The sequence below is a fragment of the Phacochoerus africanus genome, chromosome 15 (assembly GCF_016906955.1).
Source record: "Phacochoerus africanus isolate WHEZ1 chromosome 15, ROS_Pafr_v1, whole genome shotgun sequence".
Lineage (NCBI taxonomy): Eukaryota > Metazoa > Chordata > Mammalia > Artiodactyla > Suidae > Phacochoerus > Phacochoerus africanus.
Window position 1 is genome coordinate 98,995,989 of NC_062558.1, and position 26,487 is coordinate 99,022,475.

At 38.7% G+C, this 26,487-nt stretch overlaps 1 protein-coding gene and 1 pseudogene across 1 annotated transcript in view; one reads left to right on the forward strand and one right to left on the reverse strand.

The window, feature by feature from the left end:
• The window catches only part of PRKG1 (protein kinase cGMP-dependent 1), a 1,143,802-nt gene that overhangs the window by 794,157 nt on the left and 323,158 nt on the right, over positions 1-26,487 (reverse strand). The gene's annotated exons all lie outside the window — the stretch shown is intronic.
• On the forward strand, positions 13,518-13,610 carry LOC125117146 (uncharacterized; annotated as a pseudogene).

Here is a 26,487-nt window from a genome sequence, read left to right on the forward strand (position 1 = left end):
GGGCATATATCCGGACAAAACTTTCCTTCAGTGCAGCTCTATTCACAATAGCCAAGACATGGAAACAACCCAAATGTCCATTGACAGATGACTGGATTAGGAAGAAGTGATATATATACACAATGGAATACTACTCAGCCATAAAAAAAGAATGACATAATGCCATTTGCAGCAACATGGATGGAACTAGAGACTCTTACACTGATTGAAGTCAGAGAAAGACAAAAACCATATGATATCACTTACATCTGAAATTTAATATACAACACAAATGAACCTTTCCACAGAAAAGAAAATCATGGACTTGGAGAATATACTTGTGTTTGCCAAGCGGGAGAGGGAGGGAGTGGGATGCTTGGGGTTAACAGATGCAGACTCTTGCCTTTGGAATGGATTAGCAATGAGATTATGCTGTGTAGCACTGGGAACTATGTCTGGTCACTTATAATGGAGCATGATACTGTGAGAAAAAAGAATGTATACATGTATGTGTAATTGGGTCACCATGCTGTACAGTAGAAAATTGACAGAACACTGTAAACCAGCTACAGTGGAAAAAATAAAAATAATTATAAACATAAAAAAAGAACTCATTAGGTGCCTTTTTCTTTTTTTTCCAGTGTGACCAAAGTTAGTCAATTTGAAACATCTTCGTTATGCTTCATGGATATTAGTCACACTCTTTCCCAAGGCACCTCAGGGAGAAGGAGGAGTCAAGGAGCTGCAGTTAATTTCATTCATCTAGCCCTTATCTTGTGAGGTGTGCTGATCTGATGAGGGATCGCAACAATGGCAGGTAGAAAATAGAATACAAAAGTGCAAGTGAGTAAACTGCACCACTGGTTCTCACGTACCTAAACACAGAGGCACATGAAAATCACAAACACAAAACTCTTCCTTTTATTCTTCTGCTTGTCCCTCCACAGACTGTACATTGATCAACAGCAGCAGTAGCTGATAATTACTCTGCTCCTGCCATATGTCATGGACCAAGGTGGGAAACAACTTACAGGCATTCTCAATCTTTTAAACACTGTGCAAAGGAGTTAGTGTCTTTGTTTTACAGATGATTGATGACTAGAGAAGTAAATGCCTCATTGGAAATCACAGTTAGCGAGCAGACCAGTTTAAACCGTATCATATTGTAGCATTTATTTTTGTTTCCTGCAGAAGCCAGGTATCATGTTGAAAGGTTCTTGCTGTACTATTAACCACAATCCTAAGAGGAAAATCTGAAGAAAATATCTTAGGAACATAAAAGGTATCTTCACAATATATTATGACTAAGAAAGAGGGAGAGAGCCAGCTGCGACACCAAATAAGAACTGACAGCGCCTTTATAATGCTCCACACTTATACCCCAGCAGTACAGATCACAGGACAATGAAGTCACCTGTTGGCCTTTAGGGACTTCCCACCATACCTCGTTCTTCTGAGTTTAACTTACTCATTATACCATCCCCACTCCCCAGCATAGCTGCTGGTGCAATAAAGCATGGTGAATAAAGAATGGAGTAATAAGCATAAACACGATTTCCAGTGTAAACATAAATCAAAACTACAATGAAGGTTAATGATGTTGACTCCCAATTACCTCACCACCAACCGGTCAGAAGAAAGTTGACCAGCTGATCACAGACCCCACAACTCCCTTCCCTCACCCTAGTCTTAAAAACCTTTTCCTGAAAGCCCAGGGAGTTCATGTCTTTTAAGCACTAGCTGCCTGGACTCCTTGCTTGGCTCCCTACAATAAATACTATATTTCCCTTAACCACAGAAAAAAAAAAATAAAAACAAAAGCACCATCCCCACCCCCAGTGCAGCTGCTGGTGGAATAAATCATGGTGGATACATAAAAATGGAGTAAGCATAAACACAATTTCCAGTGTATTCTAAACGCTGGTACATTCCAATGTACTCTGAGCCAAGAAAGATAGTCCAAACAAGAGAGACCAGGTATACCAAATAAAAAGAACATAAATGCCCTCAGAGGGATAAGACTGAGGAAGAACACAAGCAAGAGCCAGGCCAATACTGTCCGGAGTGTTTTGCTTTCCTATTACAGCCATTAAGGCCCTGGGATAGGTTGTTCTACCCTTACAGACCAAAGGTGGTCATCTGCACTCAGGCTCTGGAGATGCTCAGGACATGCAAATGAAGGCCAATATTGTCCTTAAAGCCACAGAATGCTAGTAATAGAGATCAGTCAACTATAAAACACATATGCACATGTAATGCCATCACAAGCCAAAAACATTCATAGATTTTTCATGTCAAAGTTACCAACCCAAGTGGAATTAAACAGAAGTTGAGCTCTACAAATTGTACTTTCCTACCAAACTCCTCCACAGCCATTATCACTAAAGCATCTACAATTTCTACCTACAGTTATTGTTCAAATAATCTAATACCTAACTGGGGAAAAGAAGAGAAAGAATTCTTAAAAACAATGATGAAAATGTTCTTCTCTGTACACAAATTAAAAGTCACAAAATTTCATGCTGAAACATCTTAACGGACCGCTCGCTTTGTTATGCATAACTTCAGATTTACCGCATGTAAAGCCGTCAGATTAAGATACAAATAGCTCAGCATACATCCTTTTTAGACTGCTCACATAAGTGGCATTTCCCCATCTGAAAGGGTTTTTTTTTTTTTCTGTAAACAAAACCCAGAAAATTAGAATCTTCAGATAGTTTCTACTTCTACTTCATATACATGGATACAATATACCTGAACATCCCATAATTCCTAAAAACGAGATGAAGAGGAATGAAAATACCACGTGTTAATCTTATGTTTTAAACAGCTGATTTTCCTTAAGCCTGTTAAAAATGTTTTCTATGGAGTTATCTCCACCTAAATGCTAGATTTCAGTCTCATAAAAGAAAAGCGACAGGATAAAAATTGCCTTTCTGTCTGAGCAGGTGTTTCAGTCGCTAATGAAATGTATCCCAAGGTAGCTGCTATATTCATTTAAAATGCGTATTTGGCCAAATAATCCTTAATCTGGAACAATTTCCACTCTCTACTAACTAGCATCTGATACCTTCATCAATGCCAGAAAAATGCTATTTTCTTAAGAGGTGCCTTTTGCCCCTTTTCAATTGCTACTTCATCTTTTGACTTTGCTGTGAGCATGATGAACTGGCGGATACACTGACTGATGGCAGCAGCCTGGGCTGGACAGCAGAGCGATTAAAAGGTTGCTTGTAGTCTGTGATCTGGATTTGAAGGCATGTTTCCTTGAGGTTTAGTCACCCAAAAACACTCTCTACCATGACTATGCCTTTCAGCAGCCAGGCATCAGCTGCAAAACTTGCTGGCTTTGTTTAAAGAGATGCCCTTACTCTGAGAATGACAGCTGTAATGCACTGGGAAAAAACATTCTGGACTTGGTGTCAGAAAACCTGGGTTTGAGTTGGTTTTTTTATTTTTATTTTTTAATGGCTACACCGGTGGCATATGGCCGTTCCCAGGCTAAGGGTGGAATAAGAGCTACAGCTGCCATCCTATGCTACAGCCACAGCCATGCCAGACCCAAGCCACGTCTACCACTTACACCAAAGCTCAAGGCAATGCCGGATCCTTAACCCCCTGAGCAGGGCCAGGGATCAAACCTGCATCCTCGTGGGTAAATACTAGTATGGTTCATTACCACTGAGCCACAATGGGAACTCCTGAGTTACAGCTTTGTTAGGGGCTAGATGAAGAATCTAGGAAAATCTTCCAGATTCCAATTCAGTTTCCTTACCTATACATTAACAGTTTTGATACCTATCTCAAGTGTTGATGATGGAGAGAAATGATGGATAAAGCTTCTAGCTGGTAAAGCAATATACAGACTTTAGGTATCATCCATCCCATTAATATATTAGCAAAGATGTCTGTGTTACATCTTGCTAGGTATCAAGACTGAATATTCTATTGCAAAGTATATAGTAGGTGTTATATCTTTAAAAACTGTTTGATTCGTGTATCCCACCCAATTGTCACCAGGACTGAGGCCTCCTTCACATAGTCCTCAGGGAGTTCATACTATTCTTACCATCCAGCCTCACAATGGGACATGTAGGGCACTGAAGGATCCTTAATACCTTTAGCTGGCATTTTACCATCAGAAACTCAATCCTTCAGGTTGAAAAAGCCAAATTCCTGGCAGGGGAATGCTGTGATTTTCATCATTCGTAATCCCTTTCATGTGGTTTTATTTCTCAGATTCCCAAGTTGAATGCCAGCTATGTATTGGCCTTTCTATACGCAATCTTTAATCATCACAACCAAATCCTTTTATAAGGGAGAATTCCAGGGATCCAAGAGAGTACTGAAAATGCTCAAGCTAGTAAATGCAGCAACCAGGACTCAAACTATGATTTATCTGATTTCAAAGCTCACATTCTTTTCTTCTATATAAAGAAATTCTTCTATATTTCTTCGTTTTTTTCTCCTTCTTAATAAATTTAACCAGGCTACCCAATCATAGTATCCTTAAGCAAGACATTCTCCTTTCTTTCACCCCTCTCTAATCACTTAAATCATTTTCTTTGTAGCCTCTTTTCAGAAAACATCCATCAACAATAAACTATGGGCTAGATTCTCTTATCTGATAATGCCCTGAGATCCACTTGGCCAATTTTACTTGTAGTAAACATCCATGCTATAAGGAAGTTATACTTATCATTTTCTTCATGACTCAAAGTCTATCCTAAGAAGCTATACATAATATTTTCTGAGTCGATGATTATTCTCTGTATCCAGACCTAGAAAGAGTGGTGATGCTACCAGCCAGATATGGAACATCTTTTGATAAGTATCATGAAAAAGGCTTAGTTAAATCACAGTAGAGAGAAATGACATTACAAATAGGAGGTCTGGGACTGGAAGATATGATAAAATAAGGCTAAGAAACAAAGCCAACCTGTGTGCTTGCTGGATATGGCTCTCATCTTAAGGGACAATTATTATCTTCAACTTAGACTGTTAGAAATATACATAAATGTTAAACTATAAGCCAGACATCATAAGGTAGACGATCCCTGTCTGTCATAGACGTTTATGAAAAAAACATTTTCCAGTGGCTTGTACCACTTGGGTGATCTGTTGCGTTTCTCAGTATCAGGCAGTAATCTTTGAAATTCATTAGGAATTCACAAGGCACATTTTATTCATCTGTTTAAACATCTGTTGGACTATGCTGCTCAACTTGATTTTGTGTTTTAACTCCCAAAGCTTTCCCTCCTAAATCTCTGAAGTTGTGTTTTTTCCTATCATGGTTTTACAAAGCACCAGTTTATATCCTTATCTGAAAACAAGGCATTAGAAATAATAACATCTCCAGAAATAACAGCTCCAGGATGGGTAATTTTCATTGCTCTTTCTTCAAGTTCACTGACTCTTCATCTCCCATCTTGAATTTCTATTGAGCTTCTCCAGTGAATTCTGCAGTTATTATAATTTTCAGATACAAAATTTCCATTTGTCCCTTTTGATAATTTCTATGTCTTTATTAATATGCTCTAATTGATGAGTCATTACTGTAATACTTATCTTTAAATTCTTTGAACATGATTTCTTTTAGTTCTTTGAATATATTCATAATAGCTGATTATAGTTGATTAAAATCTTTTGTATGCTATATCAAACATCTGGGGCCCTTAAAAGCAGTTTATGTTGGCTTTTTTCATTAAAATGGGTCACACTTTCCTATTTTGTTACATGTCTCATGATTTTTATTTTTATGAAAACTAGACACTTCGGGCAGTACATTGCAGCAGCTCTAAATTGGAATATTCCCATTAGAGGTTGTTCTATTCGATGCTTTAGTGTTGGCATCCTCGGTTTCTTTAGTAACTTCCTGGATTAACTTTATGGATTATATCTCTCCCTGAGAGTGTTGATGTTTCTTCTGAGTTTTTAAAATTCTTATTTTAATCTTTCGTTTTGGATTCCAAGTGATGACTGCTGCTTCTGAATAGTGTAGTAGTCAGAAAAGGACTCATCAGAGGTAATTGGAGGTATGCTCCACTATCTGGAACAGTAAGCTCCCACCCTTTGTTAGGATCTGCGTGTGGGTTGAGGCACATAGTTTAAATCGGCCCTAACTTTTACTTTCCCCTAGGCCCTCATGTCTCCTCTATTTTGGCACATGATCTCATAGTCAGCTAGGAATATGCGGATAGTTAGATGCTGTGGGTACAGCCTTGCACATACGTACAAACTTGCAGACCTACATGGTTATGAGACTTAATCAAGGCACATCATGTCTGCCTCATTTGCAAGACCTCCCCCCCCCCATTAATTTTTGGTTAATGTGCTGTTCTGTAGCTTTTCCCGACTGGGACCGTGATGTAAGCTAGCTACAAGGTTGGCCTTTCCTTTTAGTTTGCCACCCTGATCATTATAGTTTCTGACAATGCCTGGCCTGGGGGCATGTTGTTTTCTCACTCTGCTCTAAATCTCTCCAGCAGCAAAGCACAGTTGCTGTGTCCTGGTAGAATTACCACAATGAAGTACCTGGGAGTGATGAGAGCAGTCCCAGGCAAAAATGCTAGAGATTCCTACTGCTCTCACCCAAGTTTCAGTAGTTTTCCTTAAGAAATGCTTCTCAAAGTATCAGCTACCTTTGACTAATTTCCAGACTCTTGATATGGATATTTGTGTCAATTTTTCTTTCCTTTTTTTTAATTTTTAGGGAACAAACTTGCCAGGCTCCTCACACCACCATTCTAGAAGTCCAAGTACTTCTTTTTTCATAGCTTCATCAAGAATTGGTTAAGCCACAGGTTGGTTGTTTTTTTGTTTGTTTGTTTTGTCTTTTTAGGGTCGCACCCACAGCATATGGAGGTTCCCAGGCTGGGGGTCGAATCAGAGCTACAGCTGATGGCCTATACCACAGCCACAGAAATGCAGGATCTAAGCCGCATCTGTGAGCTACACTAGAGCTCCCAAGCAATGCCAGATCCTTAACCCACTGAACAAGACCAGGAATAGAACCTGCATCCTCCTGGATGCTAGTCAGATTCGTTTCCAGGGAGCCAAGACAGGAACTTCATGCCATAGGTATTAAAGTTCAGCTTTCCATGAAGCTGCCTTTTTACTGAAAATCAAGAACCTGACCTGGGAATAAAAGTTAAAGAAACTAAAGTCCTTTAGAATGATGTGCTTTTGAGAGTCTTTGAGATTGCCAAGGTCAGAGGTATTCCTAAATTACCTCAGTTAATAAGAATTTGCTATACGTTTTCAGGAAAGTAAAAATCAAGGGCAATGTCTAAGCAGTTACACAATGAGGATGTATGGAGAACAAATGCAATAGGAGTTCTAGCACTCAGAAAGCAGCTCTCTACCTCAGAATCAATCTTACAAGTCATCCTCTCCAGCAACTTGTTCACTGCCCTCTACTTCAGTGCATATGCCCTTAACTTTGTTCCGTTTCTGCATTTACTGTGCTCTGTTCATCAGCTAATGGGACTTTATTCATATTTGTTCTACTCCATGGATTCCATTAACTCATGACTTTCACTGGCTGATGGCCTCCTTAACCATTTTCTTTTATGAGGTCTCTCTCATTCTTTTCCACCTGATGTTTCTGACATTCTTCATGCTCCACATCCAAGCTTCACAAAAAAGAGATTGAGTTTTATGCTACAGTGTTCCTCAAAATTTAATGTGCATAGTAATTAACTTAGAATCTTGGTAAAATGAATATTTTTGATTCAGAAAGTTGGGGTGGTGGTGAAGATTTCCCTAGGTGATGCTGGCATTGCTGGTACACAGAGCACACTTTTACTCACAAGGCCGTAGCCAGCACTTAGAATAAGATTTAGCTACTGGGTGGTACTCTTGCAACAAAGCCTCAAAAGCCATAGACCAGCTTTTAGCTGGTGACTTTTGCATCACAGATTAATCTCCCATCAATCAGTTGTGGGTTCGGCCACAGGATTATGGAGTACAATGTATGGTGGTCTATATGTTAAAAAAAAAGCCGTGCCTCTGCAGGTGGCAGGCATGCTATAGAATCTGTCAAGTACAAATAAATGTTGGTGTTTTGCTAAATGGTTCCTTTTTTTGTCTTTGCTAATCAAGGTAACTCACTTGGGAACTTAATGTGTCTGCAGAGGGCTATTGGCCAGGTCTCCACAATACCAAAATTTCTTAAGGAAAATGCAGTGTTAGCTGTTGTTCAAATGGAACTACTGAGCTGTGGGTTTTGTTGAGCTCTCTTCCGGTCTCTCTTCTCTCTCTCTCTCTCTCTCACTCTCTCTCTCTCACTGTTTTCACTTTGGAGCTAGGTGTCTAATGAAAATAATTATAGATCCTTAGATTAATCACAGAATTAATTTATTCTTGAAGATGGACAACAATATTCTGAAGTCCAGCGGACCTGATGATGCAAGAAATAGGAACACAGAAGCATATTCTAAGTGGGACTTAAAAAACAATCACAAAACAAACAGCCCATTTTCTGTAAGTTCATATATGGACAAGTTATCTGTATTTTTATACCTGCACAGATTGAGAATATATGAAAACAAAACAAAACAAATCTTCCCAACAACAGAAGATAACACAGATGGTAAACAGGCATATGAAAACTTTTTACATAGTTTGTCTTTTAGAAACAGAAATGAATTCAGAGTGTTCCTTGTCTACTTTGTCTGTTTAGTTGGAGACCAGGTCTCTACAATTTTAGACTAATTATACAGAGTAGCTTGTATACTATTCAGTACCTACTCACGATAGTGATAGCATTATATCTATCTTTGTATCTATCATTATACTTTATAATGCACTTTCATCTTTTAATTAAGTTAATGAGGGACAGTCCGTGGTGGGCCAAACATTGTACCGCTGTGTACAGAAGGGATTCATTCATCTCTATGTCCCTGGTGCCTGGAGCAGAGCTTGGCTATATACCTATCTCCAGCCCAGTGTAGATCTGAGTCCTCTGAGTCTTTTCAAGGAGCCTATACAAGATGTTCCCTAAGGTTCCTTCCCCATTATATTTAAAATGCAGATTTAGCCTGAAAGTCTAAAGAAAATTGAGAATGACCTATCTCATTGCCAGAAGGAAACACATGCAGCTAAAGTGTCATCATTGGCTCACAAATGGCTGCAAGACAGAAAGAGTGTTTTTGCACCAATGATAAGCACTTCCTCAAAAACCTCAAAGCCAGAAACATATATCCCAGCTACGTCCCGTGATCAGCAGGCATACGGCTGGCATGTTTTCTTTGGAATCCAGAAAGTATTTGGAGCCATGCTGGGCTTGGCAGAAGCTGAAGCTAGCCAAGCCCTGGTTCTGATCATTTACAGCTGCTTCCCAGTCTGCTGTCATCCTACCAGACTCTAATGAACCCTAAGCCAGGCCTGCCTGCTGTGGCTTCCGAAAGGGGCGGAGGCAGCAATGCCTCTATTAAATCAGACCTCTAGTTAGTGAAAGAGAATAGTGTTGCTGGAGTGCTCTTATCAACTAAAACAACCAGAGAAAACCTCTCCCTTCAGGTTCCCTGGATTAATTATGAGACAACGTTAATCTCATTTGGACAAATGAAAAGATGTGAGCCGGCAGAGCTGTATTTCTTAATGGGTAACGGTGGTTACAGGGACAACACTGATCATAGAGCTGTGTATGAGTTTTCTTTACGACTGAAACACAATTTGAATTAGCACACTCTATGGAGGCCAGGTGTGGACACTTGTAATAGGTTGCATTTCAGAATATTCAGAAGAGAGTATGATAAAGATCAAAGTGAAATAATACTGAGTTTTTCAGAATATGATCACAATTTGATAGAGTTCTGAAAGTTAAAAATATAGAGAATTATAGTGCAAAATAATCTTTCCTAAATCACAAGGTCTACAGCATCCCACAAAAGGCCTGATGCATAATTCATGTCAGGACAAATGTGTGATGAATTATGGAAGGAAGGAAAGGAGGAAAGAAGGAAAGAGTGTATTCTGTTCAAAATTTAAAAATGTAATGAGAAGGGTAAAGAATCAACCAGGAAAACTGTCTTAAAAATTCATATCCACATTCCTTACAGTAATCTCAGTTTGAATTGTCAGAAAACAAAGCAGCAGGGAAAAATTTCTCCGAGGTATTTGGAAAGGGTATTAATCCTTGACTTTCCTAGACACATCCATTTGCTGCTGTGACTAGTCCAATGTATCAAAACAAGCAAGCGGCATTCCCGTCGTGGCTCAGCAGTACCAAACCTGACTGGTATCCATGAGGATGCAGGTTCAATCCCTGGTCCCTCTCAGTGGGTTAAGTATCCAGCACTGCCATAAACTGTGGTATACGTTGCAGACATGGCTCAAATCTGGTGTTGCTGTGGCTGTGGCGTAGGCCGGCAGCTATAGCTCTGATTCGACCCCTAGCCTAGGAACCTCCATATGCCACCAATGAGACCCTAAAAAGCAAAAATAAATAAATAAAATAATAATAATATAGTGTGATTTTAAAGCACTCTTGAAATATGAACATGTTAAAATAGATCCATTTGGAGAAACATGGGAGTCTTTCATCACTTACTAATTGCAATAGGATCATATTAGGGCCTATTATGTAAACTGTAAATGTTCTACAGCTATTCTGATTTAAAGGCTTGTGGAAGATAACAAGCAGTGCCCATGTAGCAATATGTTATAAGGATAACCTCATGGATCTAATGAATGCTTCCCTCCAAAGGAGTCTTGGCAGAGGATAGTCATTTTTGGGCATCAGCTAAAATCATTTTAACAAGGCACCCATTATGATTATAATACTATAGCTGTCTATACATTTTTAAAAGCTAAGAAGTCCTTAAAATTTTCTTCTTTTTTTCCCTTGGCAAAATACTAGAAAGGTACCATGTTTGAAAGATCTATAATACGTAAACAGGATAAATATTATCAAATATGTATAGCAAAGTATAACATGAATATATATATATACATATTCATACGTATACATTTATAAATAAAATGAATGACACTAGAATTGTCCAAAGAGAACGGATTCAGCTCTGGTTGAGATCTGTTTGTGTGACCTATGGCAAATGCTTTTCTTCTCTAGGCTTCAGACTCCTCAATGCCAAAATAAAGAAAAGGCTGGCTATGTTCATCTAAGATTATTTCCAACAATAAAATCCCATGGTTTCAAATATCTGCAATTGGATATTTCAAATCAGGTACCATAATGGTACCAAAAGAAAAAGAGTCTTTGTAATATTTTTGGCTCAAGACAAATGCAGCATTGAAATATCAAAGATGACACAGCTCCAAATGTAGCAAACATAATATGGTAATATAATTTAATATGAGGACTGTAGTTCAATTTATGCCCTATTTTTACCCTGAGCGAAACCACTGTAGATTTATTTCTAGAATCTGCTTTTGGAAAACATATTGTAAATAAAAAATACAGAATATTCAATATTCCAATGGCCTCTGTGAACTATGTCCTAAAATTTTCTTCTAAGCTTTCCAGAGAAATCCTCAGGAGAGATGGAATAAAGGGGAGCTTTTCATTGCTATAGTCATTATGATATAGATCTGGCTCTACTTCCATTACTCATTGTTAATTGTTATTTGTAGCTATGTATATCAATATACTGAGACCATTAAAAGGAACATTTCCTCAAAAATTAAAGGGCAAATTCAGCCCATCTGAATTACTTAAGTGGATGAAAACCACTAGGAATCTTCATGATGAACAGAAGGTTTTGTGGGAAGATATGTGGAGATAAAAATCATCAGAGTGAAAGAGAATTAGGGAAAAGGAGATGGGATTGATGCCTACTTGTGGAAAAGGACAGAAATGAAAACAAAGTTATGAAGAAAGAAAATATCTCTTGTCCAAACTTAGTAGAAAGATAATTTAAAAAAATAAATAAATTTTTTAAAAAAACAGAGAAAGAGGAAGGACAAAATTTATCCTCAATTTGGAACCCTGGAGCTATTATTGTGAAATAGAGATTCCATAATTACTACAGCACACCCTATAGAGGGAGATATCCCAGGCCTGGAGAAGAGCTTCTAAGCCAGTCAAACCAGGGTCACTTTGGAGAATCTACTCTTCAGGTGCAGAGAAGCAAGACCCAGATGTTCCATTTGTTTGAAAAGGGATGTGGGTCTCTCTCTCTTTTTTTTTTTTCTATGTGATCCTTGGTTAATTTACTCTTCAAGACAATAATCAGTTTCTAGACTTAACTGGCACAATGGTGTTTTCAGAGTTAGCTTCTAAAATCCTTTTTTGGGAAAAAAAAAGTTTCAATAGAGATTAAGTACGTGTTCACTTTGCAAAACATCTTTACTTTCCAATCACTTTCCATCAAACCAGAAATAGTGCTGGAATAATTCCTTCAATTCTAGCCTAGCCCAGAGTTTGGATCAAAGATAAAGGCAACCGTGACATTATGGTACTTCCACTAGGTGGCAGCAGTAGGCATGAGTGTGGCTCTCTGGCCAGGTCACTAAGAGGTTTAAAAAAAAAAAAAATTGAAAAGGGCAGGAGAATTTCAACAGCAAAATCTCAGACAGATGTCTGGAAATTGACTAGATAAAAGAAGATAAAGGACAGAAACAAAGGACTAGAAACAGGAAAAAAGCACTGTGACTAGTCCACTGAGGCTGCTGAAGTTGGAGCTGATGGAACATTTGACAAGTAACCTAAATCTGGCCAAAGCCATTTTTCCCTTGCTAGCAGAGCTGTCTCATCCTGGAGCCTGCACTGGAGGACTTCTCTGAGATGTGGGGGGAAGAGTGGATGAGGCAGCAAGTGGTCCATCAGAGCATGTGGATATCAGTGCTGGCACAGCTTTTTTCCCTTCTGTGCTACTCATTGAGCTGAACACCCAGGATTCAGCCCAGCTGTGCCACCACAAGACTTCCCTTCCTCAGAGAGGCCTCACACTGCAATTCTTTCCCAATTACAGACCTAGTGATCTCTTATCCACATAGAATGCTTTGTCTATAAGACATGCTATTAATCAACCCAACAGGACCTCGAGCATAGTCCAGGTTGTTTAGACAGATTGAGATGTGTGGCAGTTCCTGATTTTTTCCTTCATGAGAACTTTTCAAGTCCACAGATTCATGGTAGGTAGATGAACTGAACTTGCCTTTTTATTTCCTCCATTCAAGAGTTCCAGGCACATGGAAGCATGATTTACAATAGCCAGGACATGGAAGCAACCTAAATGTCCATGAACAGAGGAATAAATAAAGATGTGGTAAATATACACAATGGAATACTACTCAGCCATAAAAAAGAATGAAATAATGCCATCTGCAGCAACATGGGTGGATCTAGAGATTATCATACTAAGTGAACTAAGTCAGAGAAAGACAAATATCATATGATATCACTTACATGTGGAATCTAAAATATGATACAAATGACTTACTTACAAAACAGAAATAGACTCATGGACTTTGAAAACAAACTTATGGTTACCGAAGGGAAAAGGTAGAGGGGAGGGATAGTTAGGAGTTTGGGATTAACATATGCAAACTACTACATATAAAATAGAGGGAGTTCATAAGATGATGATTGGGTGTTCATACATCTGTGTGACATGTGCCTCCCCCAAACCTTGTTATGACCTCAGCGCATTACCTGTCAGACATTAAAAAAAAAAATGATAATCACCAAGGGCCTACTGCATAGAACAGGGAACTCTACTCAATATTCTGTAATAACCTATATGGGAAAAGAATCTAAAAAAGAATGGATATATACATATGTATAACTGAATAAGTTTTCTGTATACCTTAAACTAGCACAACATTGTAAGTCAGCTATATTCCAATATAAAATAAAAATTAAAAAAAAGAGTGCCCGTACAGAGTAAACCAACTCTCAATAAGAGTTTGCAAAGTGAATGAATGATAGCAGCTGATACTGTGTTAGCACACTTAAAGGACGCTTAATCCAATCTACTAACCATGTGACTTTACAGATAGGGAAAACTCAGGTTCAGAGAGGTTAGGTATCAATAGCAACATAGCAGGAAGAGGCAGAACCAGAGCAGAACTTAGCTTCTGACTCCTACACAAGTGCTTTACTGCATCAGTGTTTCAATGAGGATCCTAAAATGATTGGGCAATGCAATTCAAACTAACTCTCCAACACTCCTGTGTGTGAATCAAGGGTTCAAAGGAAAAAAAGGAGACTAGCATTACAAACAATCCATCCAAGAGAAAACATTATAGCATGCCTGTGAGAACAGGGACATTAAAGCAGATGCTTGCAGGGGGGCAGGCAGATGACAGAAATGCAGAAAGCTGCCGGCTAGCCTGGGGAGACTTGGAAACTATGTGCCCGGTCCAAAAAAGCACAAAAGGCACAGAGGGCATGGCTGTGGCAGATGACAACCAGGTGGAAATGCAGTCCCAGTGTCGTTTATTCAATGAAAAGCTCACAACCTTAAGCAGAAGAAAAATTATAAAACCCTGTGTAAGCTAAATCAATATATCTGCAATTCTTCTTGGACCTATGGGTCACTGTGGTTCTAGCTCCTAGATGCTGTGCTGATTTTACTGATTTGGGAGTATGGTCTGGGCAACAAGGTTTTTACAAACTTCCCAGGTGATCTGCTGTACAGCCCAAGTTGAGCATCACAATTTAAAGTATAGTCAGCATCAGCGCAGGTACCTAGGGGGCATTAGAAATGCAGAATCTGGAGTATATCCAGATTCTGGTGAATCTTCAAGATTCTATTTATCACAGACTTCATTTTAAGCTGACCCCCCAGGTGATTCATTTGAGCAGGGCTAATAATTCTAATAATTTTCACTTGGCACACAGCCAAAGCCAAACAGTGACTCCTTTCCTCATCCTGCTCTCCCTCCCCAAACAGGCCCTACCATCCCCAGAGGGCAGAAGAGCCTTCCAGTTTTCTTTTGTTTGCCTGGGCTTTGGTTTTTTAACAGTTTTGGTCTTGTATCTTCTTGTACAAAGAAGAAATAGTTCATCTCAGAAGTTGGTGTATCTAAACATTTGTTCTTTGCTTGACAGAGCAGAGCCTTAATCACGTTGCTACAGTAAACACAGTAAACAGATCTCGCCACAAGGATTCCCTGAAACTATGGTTGACTTAAAAACAAAAAGCAAAAAACAGTACTATGATTGGCTTACCCTCCAAACAAGAACTCAATTTATCTTAAATCCAACCTTTGGCTTCTTTATTCCACATCACTGAATTGATCATATATCTTTTTACCTGTCAGATGTCTCTGGTATAAATGTCACTGCACGGTCCCTTATAGGACACAGTCTCTGAGTTTAAAAAATTTTCACCACCACACAACAGAGAGAATTTAGCATTCCTTTGTCATCTGACATTGGCAAATTCATTAAAAGCTCTTAGCATGTGTACGTGCTGATTTCCCTTTAGGAAAACCTCATCTCCATTTATCTGTTCCTCCTGAGAAAAAAATTTATTAGCCCCGATCCAGTGCAAGGCAGTCTGTCAATAAATGCTGAAATACAATAATAATAATGACCAGAAAGCTTCATGTTCTTCCTTCCCCGTGTAGGTTGCCATGGTTACCAACTAAATTCTTGTTTTGTTTCACTGGTCTTTCAATTCTTTTACATAAGATTCCTCAGGGTTTACTGCTCCCCTTCCCTCTCGCCTCACTTCCTTGAGGATCAGTGACTGTTGTTGATATAACACACCTGTGCCATATACCTGTGACTATTTCAATGCAAAATAAAGGACATTACTTTTCATGAAACTTAACCAAATTACATAAATGAGCTTAAAGGATAGGAATATGAGAATATCGTGATAAAAATCGCAGTACTCCACTTGGATCAAATTGCAAAAGGATGTGAGGAAAACAGAATTTTTATAACTTAAGTTTCTGTGGTTTCTTGATAGAATAAAAAATGTTTTTCTTTATCAGAAATGCTTATATAAAACAGTTGAATATTAAAAAAGTGTTACTTTCACCCCCAAAATAACCAAAAGGAACTCCGGCTCTGTATATAGTGTCTCTGCCACCCCAGAGTGTTTCTCATAATGCACACATGAGAATTTTCCCTTGGATTGTTCTTCTGGTGTTAGCCTATCTTGAGGCTAAGCTTCCGCCTCTCAGCCCCCCAGATGGTCTATTGGTGTTCCCTGAAATTGTCACTGCATAAGATAATGTGTCTACAAGGTTCAAAAGCCCTCCACTCTTGTCAGTGAAGCCATATCTTGGTGACACATTTGAAAGTTGCCCATCCAGGTGTTAAAATATTTCCTGCTGCTTTCAGCAACTTCATTCGTCATACACCAATAGCTACTGGCTATGTTCTCAGTCATTTCCTGTATTAGTCTAGCCCAGAGACCTGGTTGACTGGCTTAGATCTCATCTTTGCTAATTCTGCCTGGTAAGAAGGTCAGATGATAGGCCTTCCAAGAACTAGGCACAGTATCTGAAGTTATGTCTTCATGCTACACCTACTTTTACTTGCTGGTCTCAAGGTGAGACATTGTTAACTGCAGGGCTGTGATGAATGTTCTCCCCTTTTTCTATGGGTTAAATTACATAAAATTATTGATGTTTGACCATTTTAATCTATAAAATGATGGTACCATATCACTTAGCCTAAGAGTTGGGGAAGAGAAGGCAAGAGGACATTGCCTTGTGTGGTTTTGGCATGTGTGCCACACCTGAGCCCTGCCATTCTACAGATAGAATCTGAGCCTCAGTGAGAAATTGGAGGTGCTATCAAATTCTTGCTGAGGAACATTAAATTATTCAAATGCAGGTGGATAAATCATGAATGACTTGAATGTGCTTCCTTCTCCTCTGCCCCACTTACAGTTTCTAGAAGGCCAAGTATAAGGAGAACACAACAAAGTCAAAGTCATGACCATTTACTCACAGGACCTGGCAAGGATAAGGAAGACAGAGGGTGAACCTAATTGCTCTCTTTGGGGGTAGGGAGGCTAATCTAAGACATGTGTTTCTCACAGGGCTTTGCTAGGTTCTTGTCCAGGAAACATGTGAGGATTCCTCTGAAAGAAAAATCAATGGCTGATATTTTCCAAGTCTGATCCAATAAGAGACGCTGGCGAGTTATTATATTTGGGGCCACGTGCACCAGTACAGCTCTATCATGACCATCGTGAGGCTACTAAAGAAAAATATAATTTGATCAAATATAAGAGAGTGTCACTGTGAGACAACCACATAGCAGAAATGGCATAGGGGGACACGAGGACTCAGTGAAATATGAGAAATGTCTGTCTCAATAACGCATATTTGATAGTGACATATAGAAGATTCAGTTCTGCATGTTTTAGCAGTGCTTTACTAATCCCCTACAGTTCTCTGGCTCACTTTATCATTTTATGATTTTAATGATTGCTATGGTGGATTTTACACTTATAATACCCAACAACTAATTTTCTTGTGCCCCCTTCTCCATAACAGGATATTATACATAGCCTCTAACAAGCTGTGTGTCCCTCATATTATTAAACCCTCCATATTTCATAGCCCTTATCTATAAAACAAAGGGGCTAAATGACTAAAAGATCATCAAAAATATGGCAGTACTAGATTCAGGTTAAAAGGTCTTTTGATCCACTCTATGTTCCTGAGAGCAGTGAGATAAGATACTGTCGTTGAGCTTTTCCCAAATGTGGAATAAAAACTGCTTGGGAATATGTGAGATGATTTTACTTGAGAAATGAACACCCTTTTATTTCAGTAATTGTGTTTTTTAAAAACTTCTATTTTGACAATTCATATTGGCTTTCTGTGATAGAAATAAATTTATTTGGATGCACTGAGGTTAAAAGTAAAATACGTTAAGACCAAGTAGTAAGTAAAGGATGGTACACTATTTAAGAAGGTGGTGGTGAATGACTACGGTCTGGGAAGCAATGCAAGGGGGATTCTCAATGAGGAAACTGGTGGAATATTTATAAGTTTCTTCTATGTGGCATCTCTTTGAAATTCTAAAAAAAAAAGACCCATCTTTTTATTTTTTATTTATTTTTATTTTTATTTTTTATTACTCAATGAATTTATTACATTTATAGTTGTACAATGATCATCACAATCCAGTTTTATAATATTTCCATCCCTCACCCCCAGAACATCCCCCACCCCCCAAACTGTCTTCTTTGGAATCCATAAGTTTTTCAAAGTCTGTGAGTGCATCTGTTCTGCAAAGAAGTTCAGTGTGTCCTTTTTTCAGATTCCACATATCAGATAGAATTTGATGTTGGTGTCTCATTGTATGACTGACTTCACTTAGCATGATAATTTCTAGGTCCATCTATGTTGCTAAAAATGCTGTTATTTCTTTCCTTTTAATGGCTGAGTAATATTTCATTGTGTATATGTACCACGTCTTCTTGATCCATTGCAAATAGTTCTGCAATGAACACTGGAGTACATGTGTCTTTGCAAGTCATGCTTTTCTCTGGATAGATGCCCAGGAGTGGGAATGCTGGATCAAATGATAGTTCTATTTTTAGTTTTCTGAGGAATCTCCATACTGGTTTCCACAGTGGTTGTACCAATTTACATTCCCACCAACAGTGTAATAGAGTCCCTCTCCAGCACTTATTGTTTGTAGACTTTTTGATGATGGTCATTCTGGCTGGTATAAGGTGGTACCTCATCATGGTTTTGATTTGCATTTCTCTAATAATGAGTGATGTTGAACATCTTTTCATGTGTTTTTTGGTCATCCATATGTCTTCTTTGGAGAATTGTCTATCTAGAAATTCTGTCCATTTTTTGATGTTTTTTTTTTTTTTTTTTGGTATTGAGCAGTAGGAGGTGTTTATAAATTTTGGAGATTAATCCCTTGTCAGTCGATTCATTTGCAAATACTTTATCCCATTCTGTGGGTTGTCTTTCATTTTGTTTAGGGTTTCCTTTGCTGTGCAGAAACTTTTAAGTTTAATTAAGTCCCATTTGTTTATTTTCATTTTTACTGTCATTACTCTAAGAGGTGGATCTGAGATGTTGCTGTCATTTATGTCAGAGAGTGCTTGGCCTATGCTTTCCTCTAAGAGTTTTATAGTATCTGGTCTTATACCTAGGTCTTTAATCCATTTGGAGTTTATTTTTGTGTGTGGTGTTAGGGAGTGTTCCAATTTCATTCTTTTACGTGTGGCTGTCCAGTTTTCCCAGCACCACTTATTGAACAAGCCATCCTTCCTCCACTGTATATTCTTGCCTGCTTTGTCATAGATTAGGTGACCTTAGGTGCATGGGTTTAATTCTGGGCTTTCTGTCCTGTTTTACTGACCTATATTTCGGTCTTTGTGGCAGTACTACACAGTTTTGATGACTGTTGTTTTGTAGTATAGTCTGAAGTCAGGGAGCCTGATTTCTCCAGCTCCATTTTTCTTTTTCAGGATGTCTTTGGCTATCCTGGGTCTTTTGTGCCTCCAAACAAACTTTAAAATATTTTGTTCGAGTTCTGTGAAAAATGTCCTTGGTAATTTGATAGGGATTGCATTGAATCTGTAGATTGCCTTAGGTAGTATAGTCATTTTGATAATATTGACTCTTCCAATCCAAGAGCTTGGTATGTCTTTCCATCTATTTGTGTTATTTAATACACAGACCCATCTTTTTAGAATTTGCTAGCATTATGTCAGTTCTCCATTAGATGCCTGAATTCTGAGAATCAGATCCTTTCTCAAAGCCATTCTTTGAACTCAGAGGAGTTCTGACCTTCAAAATCATGGGCAAAGAATTGGTAAAGACAGAGGCCTGATAGAAGGGCAGTAAAGTGACAAGACCTTCTTTAGCCCAGGAAGAACCATCTGTCATGCCCACCTTTTTATACCATCACAGATTCTCTAGAGCCTGCACCTGCTTAGCACATGCCCTTCACACGCATGATCTCAAGTTTTTTTTGAACAATCCTGTAATGTAGCTATTTTATACCCATTTTACGTAGAATAAGATTAGCTATTGTGCTCTGGGGAACATAGTTTGAAACTGGCTGAGATAGGGTTAAATCCTAGATTTCTGTAACTACAAACCAAGGCACTACTTTGGACCTTTTATAAAAGGTGTTTTTGAGGAAAATCTAATTGTTTCTGATCAAGATCCAAAAGTTTCAATTACATTTGGCAAGTACTTCAAAATGTGCAATTGTTAGGTGCTATATTCCACTCTGAAGTAGGTGACAAAACACTATTATTTCCAAAGAAAAAAGGTGATTAGTTTAAATGATCATGAATTTTCATCCTAATTTTCTCTGTGATCAAGCTTAAAATGATTTTCTTCAAGGGACTTAGGTATAAACTAAATTATAAAAAAAAAATGCCATTTTGTTCCCTAAAACTGTTCCACTCTTCAGCCATTAAATTCACGACATGGGAATCTTACTCACATAGAGCTTTTCATTAAAATGTTCCAGGAGTTCCTGTCGTGGCTCAGTGGTAATGAACCCAGCTGGTATCATGAGGACATGGGTTTGATCTCTGGCCTTGATCAGTGGGTTAAGGTTGCTGTGAGCTGTGGTGTTGGTTGCAGATGAAGCTCGGATCCTGCATTGCTGTGGCTGGTGTAGGCTGGCAGCTGCAGCTCCAATTAGACCCTTAGCCTGGGAACCTCTATATGCTGCAGGTGTAGCCCTAAAAAAAGACCAAAAAAAAAAAAAGTTCTAAGGTTTAGCACATGTTATACACACTGAAATCATTTCCTGATCTCATTTTACAACAATACTTTAGATAATGATTCTTAATAAACTCCAAGGACAACATGATCTGCATGTGCATGTGTGTACACACTCACCGGATGGTTTAGCTCGCCACTTCGGGCCACCAATACTCTAAGTTCCTCCAAGTGCAAAAAGCCTACTGAATAAAGTATGAAAATAAATATGGGGCCTGGACCATGAGGTCCTAAAACAATGGAATTGGAACTAATAGACAAGAAGGTGGCCAATCTCTTGGGATAGTTTTGGTTTGGTGGTTTGTGTTTGGAAAGATTTCTTGTAGAGCCTAGGCTGATGCCACTCATGTGTCCTCCAGTGTAATTTCCTAGAGCCTTGTTTCAAATACCTCAAGAGAAGTGGCTGTTTGGATAAACTGGGATTAGCAAGTGCTTCTGCTAGCCTGGAAAACCTTCTAAAAGACTTGTAAGCCCTATCAGTAGAGAGTTCTCCCATCTCAGGGGATATGTATTTGCATTATCATATATTTATATAGACACACATGTATATGATCATATATGCAGTTTTTAATACTGGCCAGGGACACACTTCATATTCAATAAATGGATGCTATTATTGAGAGACAGTATAGTGACAAGGACATAACCTCTGAAGTCTGACTACTGGACTCTTTATCATGCTGGCTCTGTGACTTTGGGCAACTCAGCTAACCTCTCTGCACCTCATCTATAAACTGAGAATAGTTGTAAATATTATTTCCTAAAATTGTTGAGTTAATGCATGTGCACCCCTGAAAATAATGTTTACCATTTAAGGAGTACTCAAAGAATGTTAGTTATTATTAGTCAATATAATTAAAAATGCTAATTAAATATTTGCAGTATTTAAGTAATTAGACTGCTTTTATATTTAAGGTTATTCTGCACACGTAATTAAAATTTCAGATATTTGAAAGCCAAATAAAAATTATTGAAAAGAATTATGCATTGTGAATGCAGAACCATAATACTATTTTTAAGAAATCCTGAAAGGATATTGCAAATGTCAAGAATAAAATCATCTAGTACGATGTATTTTATAGTAAATCTCTAAAAGGTATATATTTTGATATTAATAAAAATGCTAACAGACATTAGAGGGGCATAAAGCTAATTTTTGTAATCACATAATTTATGTATTTGGCATATTATTACCACAAGCCATTAAACAGATTTAGAAAAAGTTACACACTTCTTTCTAACATCCCCCCAAACGACTCCAGTTCTGAACTTTTTATTTTCATGGCTCGTCACACACCTTCTTGAAAGCATAAGTTATGTCTCAGATGACACAAAAGTTAAGCCTGATATATGAACTGTGCTATTTATTCCAGAGCATAGCAGAGTGAGAAACAAAGACCACCTGGACAAGATTACAGATCCAGCAAGAGTTATTTTTGCTTCTTTTCAGAATTCCTCCTCCCAGCACCTTCTTTTCATCCTCTCTGACCTACTCATCATTCTTTTTGTCCCATTTTGGTTCAACATTTCCAAGTTTCCTATTGTTTGTTTGCGAAGGTAGCGAAAGATAAATAAGATACCGAGGCAAGAGCTGGCAAGGATGGGGCATCTTGTGGTGGTCAGGCTCCAGGACAGGCATTTTGTACACGTGAGCTGGAGTTTTCACAAACCTTTGAAAAATGGGTATTAGCAACCTCTTTTTCAAACAAGGGACCTGAAGCTCAGAAAATTCAAATAATTTGTTCATGGTCACACAGTCACTATGTTGTCACAGTAAAGATTCACCAACCAGTCTGTGTCTCTGCCATCCTCCCTCTGCTGAGAGTCCCTTTGTGGAAGGCTCTGGTCTTCTGGTTACTCAAACTAACAAAAGAATCCAAAAGTCAGCAGAGAAAAACTAAAGAAGAAAATACACCGAAGTTGACACTGAATATCTTTTGTTTGTAGAACAATGAGCATATTTTCTTTATTTCTATTTCTCAAATTTTCTACAGTGAACATTCACTCTTTTAATAATATAAACAACATGATTTCAGAATATTTAAACATTAAAAAAAAGAGAAAGCACTTCTAGGAGAAAGTGTTTCCTAACAAAGGCTTAAATTATTACTCATCTTCCTGATATTTGTGTTTATATTGGAAACTCAAAGATTTTAAAAAGAAAGAAACAAAAAAGACTTTCAAACAAATAAAACAAAGTAACAACCCCAAACTCTTCAAGACATCCCCCGCCCCGCCAAAAGGCATCATTTAGTAAGGAATGGCAAACAATAATACATTTATCATTTTGTATTAGAAACAATCTTACTTCGCACACCATTCAGCCAACCATCTTGATTTGCCATGATCTGCATCAGAATTAAGCTTCAGAATCATCCTTTTCCAAAATTTTAACCTCTGTAAAGCCTGGATCCAACCTTGCCTCACTGAGACAGCCACTTGCTTGATAACAGCTGGACCACACCTTCAGCCGGTGGTGCCACATTATCGCCCCTCTCCACCCTTCTCCAGCCCATCCTTCCCTCTACACCAAGAAAGGATCCTATTCAACAGGACAGCCCCGGACAACACAGACCCACTCGTCTTTCCTCCTCACTCCTTGCCTTGACCATGTCTCAAAAAAGAAATTGAATGCATGTTCACTTCTAGCCACTACATTCCCTTTCCTCATCAATTAAATGTGCACCCTAACATTTAAGATCATTTTAGAGAGCTGGTTTTCAGAACAATGTAGCTTAAAATATTAATAGATAGTGTTGAGGCCTACGCTTTTATCTTCCTTTTATCCTGGGGCCCTATTGACAAATTTTTCAGAAGAATTTTTTCTCTGTCATTCTTATTCTCGCCTCCCTCTCCTATTTAATCAGCCTGGTCCCTTGAATAATAAATGTTTTATAGTAAGTTTAATCTGGTAGAACCTTGCATGGGAATATTTCATAGCATGATGAAAAATAAATGTTGTCGGAGTTCCTGTCATGGTGCAGTGGAAACAAATCTGACTAGGAACCATGAGGTTGTGGGTTCAATCCCTGGCCTCGCTCGGTGGGTTAGGGATCTGGCGTTGCCATGAGCTGTGGTGTAGACAGCAGATGTGGCTCAGATCTAGCATTGCTGTGGCTGTGGCATAGGCCAGCGGCTACAGCTCTGATTCGACCCCTAGCCTGGGAACCTCCATGCCATGGGTGCGGCCCTAAAAGGACCAAAAGATGGAAAAAAAAAAGAAAGAAAGAAAGAAATATTGTCAATTTAATTATACGTCATCCATAGCTTCTCCTATCAGAGGATAACATACTCTTTTTCGGTTTGTTAAGGATGGGGCAATAAACTAATTCCAAATCAAAACTAAACTCTATACTTCGTGTTAGATGTGTATATACATATACATATATATATGTTTTTTTCCTTCAATGACAGTATCATTTTTTCCCCCAGAAGCAATGTTTTCTCCAGCAACAATGCACTAACTGATTTTAAATCCATGTCCTTCATTTAGGAGCACAATTATCCTCCGATCAGCTTCTTTGTACTGCCCATTGCCATATAATGCAGTCATAAAATATTCAAGAGCAGCATATGGATGAAAGACTTTGCTCCATTATTGTTGATAGAAAATATAAGTAACTTTACTCTCAGCCAGAAGAAAAAAGTGACAGAAAAGGGATCAAAGTTACAAGTTGTAGCCCACTGAGAAAGTGCTCATTGTTATCCAAAGTAGGGATCATCACCACCAGATGTAGGTAGGAATGATGGAGGGTCTTAGGGGAAACTTCCTCTCCACCTTCCTTCCCCCTGCCAGTATTCTCACCACAAACATGCCCCACACACAGACACAAACACATCCCAAAGGCAGTGGGTAGAAACATGACTTGAACATTTAATAATTTTCCTTGAGTCTTTTCTTTCTCTTTTTTTTCTTTCTATGGCCACACCTGCAGCATATGGAAGTTCCTGGGCTAGGGGTCGAATAGGAGCTGCAGCTGCAGGCCTATGTCACAGTCACAGCAAATCACGATCCCAGTTACATGCATCTACAACCTATGCCAATGCCAGATCCTTTACCCACTGACTGAAGCCAGGGATCAAACCCTCATTCTTGCGGATACTAGTTGGGTGCTTAACCCACTGAGACGCAACAGGAACTCCCTCCTTTAGTCTTACGACCTTGTTTCTGAACTATATAAAGAGTTCCTTCCTTATCACTGCTACTAAAAAAACTGATTAAAATTTTAATATTCAGTTACTCAGCATTTAACATTAACTTATGAAATGATTACACTGCACTTCCCAGAGCTGAAAATTACTAAGAAAATGTGTGTACATGCTATTTACCAAGAAACCTTAAAACATAAAAGCAGTCAAAATAAATGCGTGCAATAAAAAAGTTGAAAGCAGTTTTTAAATCCAAAGCCTAATTTCCTTGTTTCCTTAATGCAGATTATCAGACCTGCTTTACTATCATGAGAGTTAAGTGAAATAGCCTATCTGAACATGTCATTACATTTATTTCTTGGCACATTTTATTCAATAAGTATTAGCAGAGTATGATTCTATTGTTGCACATGATGAAGTGAACTGCTGCCATAGAAATACGTACAAATGAAAGGGTCTCAGATTAGAAGAAGAAAAAAAAAGAAAGAAAAGCCAACATAATGCTTAATTTTTGCCAAGACACTTAGGAGTTAACACATAGGTTCCTTTTAAAACACTTTCTTTATCTAGATAATTCTGGGTCCATGGGACAACTAAATTGGTTTTTCCTAAATGGATTCAGTTAGAAACAGGCTTCAACAAAGCCATCTCCAGTGGGTTTAAGGCTCATCAATTCTGCTCTGGCACCATCCTGCCTGGGTATCCTCAGCTGGTAAAATGACTTAGTATGGCAATGGGAAAGATGGTATGCCCGGAGAAGAAAAGTGGAAATCTTGTTGGCCCAACACATTTCCTCTGAACTGCAGGCAGAGTTTATGTCAAGAAAAAGGAGAGGAATGATGTATAAGCTCTTGAATGAGTGTGGAGAGGAACAGCTGTAGACAACAAATTGATTTCATTGGTCGAGTTGATCAGCAGCAGGCAGGGGAGCTGCTATGAGCCAGGGCGCCTCCCCACCAGGGTAGTTAAAATCATTAAGACAATTGGAGAGAGTGCCTAACTGGAGAAGTGAAGAGCTAGGATCACTGCAGAGGGGGGGAGGGCAGAGAAGTGGAATTCTGACCCATGGGGCACTCCATGGGCCTTAAACAGAGAAAAGAACAAACAGCAGGGTGGATTGCAACACACTGACTGCTACCCCGTCTTTAGGACAGCCTTATTGTCAGATGAGAAAATAAGATTCAGTCTTTCCAGGTCCCATTGTGCAGCTTCCTTTTTAGTACACAGAGCTCACTGTGGAATTTGTCCTCCCCTCAAGCTCCTGCAGACGCTGTAGGAGATGAAACCCAAGTGGTTTCCACATCCATTCTCTGTGTGTGAGAACCCAGAGTGAACCTCTGCGTCTTTCCAGATACCTTTTATGGGAGCAAAGTTACCTAATGTCAAAACACAGGAGTAGAGAAGCAGGATGAGGCACAAGTGCAGGAAATTGCTGTCTACAATGACCAAATATTTGGATCCTACAAAAAGGTTTCCAAAGGCTTCATTTCCCAAATATACATGCCAGATGTTCATGTCTAGGGATCAGATTTCCGATGTGGCTTTAACCCAATGCTTATGCCTGCATGTTTTACAGATCTTGACCAGCCTGTCTGAATAAGAGAAGGAACTAAATTCATGGTGTGGAGAATTCACACATTCACCATTTTGTAGATGGTTCTTAGTAGTAGCTATCTCTGCATTTACTTGACTAGCGGTATTTGTCTG